Below are 8,335 nucleotides of genomic sequence, written 5' to 3'. Positions count from 1 at the left end.
CCAAGTAGAGCCAAATACTACTTGTAGGAGTCACGCAAGGCCTGACTGAAACAGCCTGAAAGCCCCTGTTTTACACAATATAGGATAACTTAGAGCAAACACAGCCTAGCCACAATACTCTTGTGCAGTGCCCCGTTTAGTTACTTTGTAACGTCAGGTGTGGTGACCAGCACCTTTCTTGTTAAGGAGTTACTTTTTGTTTGTTGGAGGTGGGCAACAATGCATGCCTGACCTGGCATAGTGTGTACAGATGAGAGCACAGCCTCAGGAGTTCCTTCTACCGGGTGGGTCCCAGGGGTTAAACTCAGGTTTGGTAACTCTGAATCATCTCACCAGACCCAGCACGTCATTTATTCAAGTCAACTGTGCATGAGTGTATCTCCTCTTCTTAGGCCTCAGGCTAGTCCCGTGTCATTCCAACTAGATACTTCTCTACAGTGCTGGGCAGGCAGAGGACTAGGGCTGTAGCTCAGCTGGTAGAGTACTTACCAGGCAGAAGCAAGGTCTTAGGTTCATTCCCCATACTGACCAAAAAAAAAAAAAAAAAAGAAGAAGAAGAAGAAAGCTAATTATAGCAGTCAGAGCTGTAGCTTACTTACTAGGATGCTTTTACCTAGCAAACTCAAACTCAAGGCTCTGGGTTCAATTCCCAAAGAGAGAGAGAGAGAGAGAGAGAGAGAGAGAGAGAGAGAGAGAGAGAGAGAGAGAGAGAGAGAGAGAGAGAGAGATCCTCACTGAATAGCTCTGGCTGCTTGGAGCTTATTATGCAGACCAGGATGGTTTCAAACACAAAGATCCATCTGCCTTTCCCTCCCACCCAAGAGCTGAGATTAAGGGTGTGCACCATCCTCCTGTTTAAAATTTTCACTACCCCTACAGAAATCCCCACTGAGATTAGCCCGTCTCCTGGGTCAGCTGTATGACATAAACCGGCCTGGTGATTCAGCTGTAGATGGTACCTGTACTAAGTTTCCAGTTGCTGGTCCATCTCCAAAAGAGCACATGGCTCACTTGATCCCAGCCTTTTTTTTTTTTTTTTTTTTTTTGGTTCTTTTTTTCGGAGCTGTGGACCGAACCCAGGGCCTTGTGCTTCCTAGGCAAGGGCTCTACCACTGAGCTAAATCCGCAACCTCGATCCCAGCTTTTTCTGTGGGTGCCTGTTGTTTCTTCCCTCCCTATCTCCCCAGTCAGGTTGATCCTAAAGCCGAAAGTTGAGGCGGGTGGGGATGGGAGCTCAGGACCCTTTAAAGGCTGTGGTTCCTGAATGGAGTAAAGAAGTTTTCCCCAGAGGGCATGAAAATCAAGCCCCTCCGGAATGGCTGTAGTTCCTCATGAGTCAATAACTCCATCTTTGCTCCGTAGAACACTTTCAATTCATGAGAAAAGAGCGTTTAAGTGCTGGAGGGTGGGGAGGAGTACTGTGAAAGGCTGTCCTCTGGAAGGGGCCGGGGCCGTTACACTGGTGAACTCACTGTAGCTATGGCCTCCTGAACAGATGAAGCCAGGAAGACCAGTCAGTTCCAGGAGACGGCACTCACTGGATTCAGGGGATTGCCAAAAAAATAAAGGAGAGAAGTCATGAAGGTGGGAGAGGGGATTTCTTGAGAGTTGTCTGGAGGAGTGGCAGAGGGAAGTTAGGGATGGGTGTGATCAATGTATGTATAAAACTGTCAAAAAATAACAGAAGGAGCTAGAGAGACAGTTCGGTGGATGAGAATACCTGTTGCTCTTGCAGAGGACCTGGGTTCTATTCCCAGCACCCAGTGGTTGAGAATGACCGATAACTCCAGCTCCAAGGGGATCTGAGATGCCTTCTTCTGACCTCTGCAGGCACACAGCACACAGATGCACATGCAGGCAGAACACTTACACACAAAATAAAACAAGTCAAAAATGTTTTTTTACAAAAAGATGGAAAAATATGTAGATCTCCAAAAGGAGCTTGAAGATGGCTTCCCCGTCATTCGTCACAAACCCTAACTCGAAAGGACAATGAACATGTTGGAGAGATGGAGAAAGAGGGGCCAGAGCCTTGACCCCTTTTGATATGGGCTCATATTCTTGCTTAGGGCCTCCTGAATGCCCTGACCCCCAGACGGTTGATACAGCTATGCTCGCCATAGTCCTCCCTGCCCACAGCATACATGGGTGCTAGCCCTAACCCCTTAACACACACACACACACACACACACACACACACACAAGTAAATAATTAGGATTTAAATTTTTTTTTCTATTCTTTTTTTTCAGAGCTGGGGACCAAACCCAGGGCCTTGCGCTTGCTAGGCAAGCGCTCTACCACTGAGCCAAATCCCCAACCCCAGGATTTAAATTTTTAACCCATATGAGGAACAACTTTCCCAATTAGAACACGATGTTGCTATAGAACAAACCATTCCTTTTGCATTTCCGTCTGACAGTTTCTGGTCAGGACGGTTTTCCTCCAGCATGTTTGTGTTATAAAAGTATAATACAGTTAGATTAATTGTGTCATGTCGTACATTCTATCCCAGAATGTTCTAGCATCCCAGATGATTTTTTTTCCCCTTCAGTCCTGGAGCTCTAAGCCCGGGGCCTCCTACGTGCTAGGCAAATGCTTTTTCACTGAGCTTCATCCTGAGCTGAGTTTTTAAAATGTTTACTGTGTGTTGATGAGCACAGGGCTGTAATGCAGAAGCTAAAAGAAATTGTTTCAAATGCTTGTGTCCTGAAGAAGAGGTAAATGTGTGAAGAGATATCTTTAGCCAACTAGCACAGTGCGTGCATGTTATAAATCTCACGCGTCGCTCCGTACAGCATGTTAGTCAGTTAAATAAACGTGTTTCGGTGTGCACCGGATGAACAAATGTCAGCGTTAAAACCCCTGGGAGCACGAATTCTCTCTCTTTTGTCCACATCTCCCAGTTACAGATGCGTAAATAGGTCGTCTGTAGCTGTATTTAATCATTACATCCAAAAACAATCACCTCTGCTTCTATTCACTTGATTACGCAGGAGGGAAGTTCCAGGCCCCCATGTGCTGCTTCTCACTCACTCCTGAGTCCAAACGACTCCACTCTGCTCTAGCTTGCATTTATTTATTTATGTTTATTTTAATGACTACACTGTCTTTGTCTTCAGCCACACCAGAAGAGGGCATCAGATCCCATTACAGATGGTAGTGAGACATGTGGTTGCTAGGATTTGAACTCAGGACCTCTGAGAAGAGCAGTCAGTTCTCTTAACTGAGCCATCTCTCCAGCCCTGTTCTAGTCTTTTAAAAAAAAAAACGCTCTGCTCCATCCTCAGCTGTCCTCTCTCTGATGTTCCCGAGACGCTGGAAATCTAGAACATGTTAAGCACACACATGTCTATGCGTATGCCCTGCCTGGTTCCCCTACCCTCCACCTTCGTGTTTGAAACACAAAGGTGTAATTTCTTCCTTGGACTCCCCACCTAGGCTCCCTTCCATCCCTGCCCGCTTTTCCCCCTGACATCATTAAAAGACCCTGTGATTTGGAGATCCCCTTTGATTTATTCTGAGAGGGAAGGCAGGTTCCCTGCTTCTGTTGAACTCTGATCACACCCCAAGCCTTACGACTTTTACCCTTCAAGGAGAGAAAGAAGAAAGGGACCAGTTGATGGTCTGAGAGGGTTGAGGGACCCCCCCGGGGCAGTCTGGGTTGGCTCAGAGGTATAGAGAGAACCATTCCAGACCTTCCAGAAGGATAATGCCGACCTCCAGAGCCTTTCTTCAGGCCGCCTGTTCTCCCATCAACAAGGCGATATTTCTTTAGAATAATCCCAAGCTCTTTACATGAGCTCGAAGACGGAGGAACCAGAGATTAGGAAAGGGGGTGTCATTGAATCCCTTACCATCTTCCTAGAAATGTAAGACACACACACACACACACAAACACACAGAGAGAGAGAGAGAGAGAGAGAGAGAGAGAGAGAGAGAGACAGAGACAGAGAGAGAGACAGAGAGAGAGAGACAGACAGAGAGAGAGACAGACAGACAGAGAGACAGAGACAGACAGAGAGAGAGAGAGAGAGAGAGAGAGAGAGAGAGAGAGAGAGAGAGAGAGAGAATAAGACTAGATGTGATGGTACAGTGTGGGGACCCTGGTTCCTGGTTGAGGAGGTTTGAAACCCTGACTCCCAGGCCAGTCACTAGCCTGCAGCCCTCCTTAGACCTATGACAGTCACGTAGGGGCTACACCCTAAGCCCCTCACAGGTAGAGGACTTGACCACAGGTCACATAGGCTCAAGACAAATATCCATTATAATGAAGTACCTAAAGGTCTGGAGGCTTAGCCAATGAATTTCCCTTTCCAGACACTCCTCCCTGCAAAAGGTATTTAATCTCAGCCCCACTCTGAGAAGCGGTGTATGGTTTTACTTATCCACCTTTCCGGCAGCCATGACAATAAACGCCTTGAAGCCATCTGCCGTGGGGAGCCACAGAGAAGGTCTTCACTTACAGAGCTGCCGTGTAATCTCTTGAAGAGGGCCTCCCTGCGCTCCCACCGATGGCAGCCACCAAGCTTAGTCAAGCTCCCCGGTGGAACTGACCAGAGCTTCAACCCCTCTTTTTCCTCTCAGCTCCCCGGGCTAGATCCAGCCCCACGGCCCCCACTCCGTTCTCAGCTCTTCCGCAGTATCTCAGCAGTGCCTGGATGCTCAAGAGCCTGAGAACCAGACAGCCCAGCCTCCTTGCTCTCCCAGGGACCGCAAAGCCAGCACTGGCTGTGTCCTGCTCTCAGACTGCGTTCCTCCACCCTGAAAGCAGTGCCTTCCCCCCCTCCCCGCCCCCAGCTTTCCGAAGCCCAGAGGCATGGGATAACCGCGGTCAAAGTTCTCGTGTCCTGCCTCCCGGAGCGGCCTGAGCCCTGTGGCAGAGCAGACGCGGGACCTCTTTAATCCTACAGCACAGCCTTTAATTCCAGCACTTAGAAGGCAGAGGCAAATGGATCTCTGCCTGTTCCAGGCCAGTCTAGTCTACGTAACAGGTTCAGCATCAGCCATAGCTAGATAATACATAGTAAGACCCAAGAGAGGTGGAGGAGCCCCAGCCTAGTCTACATAGGGAGTTACAGGACAGCCAAGGCTATATATTATGACCCGGTATCTGGCTGGAGAGATGGCTCAGTGGTTAAGATCACTGACTGCTCTCCCGGAGTCCCTGAGTTCAAATCCCAGCAACCACATGGTGGCTCACAACCATCTGTAATGAGATCTGATGCCCTCTTCTGGTGTGTCTGAAAACAGCTACAGTGTACTTACATATAATAAATAAATAAACCCGGTATCATTCATAAACAAACATATAAGCCAAAATAATAAAAAGAATATAATTTAGCTGGGCAGTGGTGGTACATGCCTATAATCCCAGCACTCAGGAGGCAGAGGCAGGCTTTCCAGGATAGCCAGGGGTACTCAGAGAAACCCTGTCTTAAAGGGAAGAAGAGGAGGAGGAAGAGAAAGAGGAGGAAGAAGAGAATTTAAAACAATACCTTCTTCAACATATAAAATGGCCACAGCAAGGCAAGAAGCGGCAGAATCCAGAAAGGGTTCAAGAACCATCCAGAGATCCAGAACCATCTCCCGAGAGTCTAGCTTGGAAGGCCTGAAGACTTGGAAAGAAATTACCTCAGGAAAAACGATCACGCCCCACCTCCACTTCCCTTTACCTCAGTTCAAGCACTGAGATGAGAAACTGCCAAAGGTTCTGGGGAAGGTGACCGGACAGGTGGCTGGATTGGTGAGCTCTAGAGTAGGAAGGTAGGAATGGAGTACTCCCAAAGGCTTTTGAGGAAGAGACCATTACTCAACTAGGGTGTCACTTCAGTCCAACAGGTTTGAAGGATGTGGGAGACCAGATGGCAGAAAAACAGGCTGGATGTCCATCCACTAGGGTTATCACCACAGGTCTACTGCAGACCTGTATTCTCTCACAGGACTTCCTCTCTGAACGGTCCTCAACCTTCTTGTGAACCTTAAAGCTGAAAATAGTTCAGGTAGCCCTCTCTCTCTACCCCGAGTTACCAGAAGAAGCTCGTGCTTGAGGATGCCATGGGTGCACGGGGCATGTGAGGTCCAAGCTTCAGCGATGGGTATGGCCTGTGACATAAGTTCATACCAAGTTTAGGGACATACCTACATCATAGCCCAAGGCTAATCTACCACAGCCTCTTAGCAAAGGTGCTTATGAAGACTCTCACACCCCAGCCCAAATGCCTGCTACAGCAGGAGCTCCACGTCTCTTCTCTGGGTACCAAGACATCCCAAAAGAAAGAAAAGCAGAACCCAAGGACCTCTGTCTGCAAGGAGGCTTGTGCCCAGGCAGGGACGGCATAAATCTCTGGGCATTCATAGTGGAAAGAGAGGGAAAGAGAAAGTGACTGCTGGGATAAGTGCAGCTCTGCTTAGCCTGCAGAGAAGTACAGAGAGAGAGCACTGGGGGACGGGGGCGGAGAGCCACAAGGAGGCATGTTCAGAAGCAGTTAACAAGATGTTGGGATTCAAACTCGGGGCAAGCAGCTAATGTGCCTATTTCACTACCAAAGTGGACCTGTCCTCCAGGTTCTTTCTCCTCAGTCCCTACCTGTTAAGGGGTATGACTGGCATACCAAGCCCTCTACCTTGAACTTTCCAATCCAGGGGCTGGGTTTCCTCTCCTCCAGAAGTAGTTCTGTCTCTCTGTCTCTCCTCTGTCTCTGTCTGTCTGTCTTTGTGTTTCTGTCTGTCTGTCTCTCTCTCTCTCTCAACTTCTCTTGCTTCTCTTCCTGCTTTCTCTCATTTTCTTCCCCCTATGCTCTGTCTCCCTCTGCTATGACTTCACTAACCTCCTCCCCTACTGTGTGGTCAGTGAGCTTTCCCTGGAGCTTTCCCCAATAAACCTGCTTTTTTACTTTACTCTGGCTTGAATTGGCTCATTTCATCGGCTGAGAATACTCATCACATGAGTCCATGAAAAAGACGCCAGCTAGATACATGTGCAGTGAAAGAAAATAAATAAGTAATAGGGATTAGGGTTTGGACGGGAACCACACTCCCTGCTCTGGGGTCAGGACATAGAGAGGAGGCTCCAGGGCCTTGGAAGATAACAGTCACTTTTTCCTGCCTGTTAAATCAGCATCCGTATCTCATGGCAACAGGAAAACATCACTTTCTAAACGGTCAGAGAAGCCACGGGTGTTTTTTCTTTTTCTTTCTTTCCTTTTTTTTTTTTTTTTTTTAATCTGCTTAAAAGCTCAGGAAGCCCTTGCTGACATTCTTGCTTAGGGGCCCAGAATTTAAACTTAGTCACTGTCCGGAGCCCTTGTTTTAGGAAAGAATGAGATTGTTGTTGTGTAACTCAGAATTGAGCAGGCCGGGTGGTCCAATGTAGCAATCCCACTTGTTTCTTGAGAGTTGCAGGAGTGCTGGCTGGCCACCCGCCCACCCCTGCCTAGGGTGGGACTCTGCCTGGGGCCGAGCAGGCACATGCCTTTGGATGGGCAGAACAGGAGCAGCCGTCGTCTAGCGGAGACAAATTCGCTCTGGTACTGAAATTCTCAGTCCAGTTCCTACCCAAAACCTGTGGCCGCAGATCAATCTGAGAAACCCAGAAGACGTCAAGAGTGACTAATAGAAAGGAGACAGGCTTTAGGAAAGAAGCAGGAGAGACAGGATCATCTGAAGTGCAGAGATGAGGGTGAGACCTAGTCTATGACCAGACCTCTGTCCCTAACCGCATCTAGAATATGGTCCCCTACTTTTACCGCCCACCCTCAGTTCAACTGAGGGCTCTCGGAGGATTCCCACATTTACTCAAGGTGTATTCCTCACAAAGCAGTCTTCATTCTACCCGTGGCATCCCCAGCCTTTTCTATTATTGTCTCTAAGGTCTTTCCATTATTGTCCTAAAGATCTTCTTGGGTTTTTGTGGTTTTGTTTTTCACAGGCACCGGCCAGGAGTCCTTAGTTTACCTTCCCCATTTTCACCATCTCTCTCTCTCCCCTCTCTGGATCTGTTTCTTGCTGCCCAGATGCCTGGCATCTTCCCTAGCATTTTCTCTTTCACGATGCACCGCTCGCCCAAAACTCCACCCCCATACTATCTTTCCTCGGGTCACCTTCTCCATCACCACCACCCCCATCTTTTCACTCGCAGGGGGACCTACAGGCCCCTCATACACTCGTACTAACTGGATTTCAGGGTTCACCTTCGCTGTTCTCCCCTTTACTCCTCCCTGCCCCCACAGTCCCTTCAGCCAGATGTACAGCTCCCAAATTCCGGGCGAGATTCCCAGGAACAAAGCAAGAAAAAGAAAAAAAAAAAAAAAATCAGAACAATTTGGGAAGTAAACA

This window comes from Rattus rattus, chromosome 1 (genome assembly GCF_011064425.1).
Source record: "Rattus rattus isolate New Zealand chromosome 1, Rrattus_CSIRO_v1, whole genome shotgun sequence".
Classification (NCBI taxonomy): domain Eukaryota; kingdom Metazoa; phylum Chordata; class Mammalia; order Rodentia; family Muridae; genus Rattus; species Rattus rattus.
This window is presented reverse-complemented; position numbering follows the sequence as displayed.